Consider the following 201-nt stretch of genomic DNA (forward strand, 5'->3'; position numbering starts at 1 on the left):
ATTTTGCGAGGTAGTAAGAAGCGAAAATGGAACACTTACAGTTTTTATGGTTCATTCCGCTTTGAAAGAAAAGTAAAAGGTCTGCTTGAGAACAAGAGCCACAGCTTTCAAGAAGACCCATGACGAAGACCCGATAATAAAAATAATCAAGCCAAAAATAGTGATGATTTCACACTAAAGAAGAAGAGGAAAAATTGTTGG

This window comes from Penaeus monodon, chromosome 23, assembly GCF_015228065.2.
Source record: "Penaeus monodon isolate SGIC_2016 chromosome 23, NSTDA_Pmon_1, whole genome shotgun sequence".
Lineage (NCBI taxonomy): Eukaryota > Metazoa > Arthropoda > Malacostraca > Decapoda > Penaeidae > Penaeus > Penaeus monodon.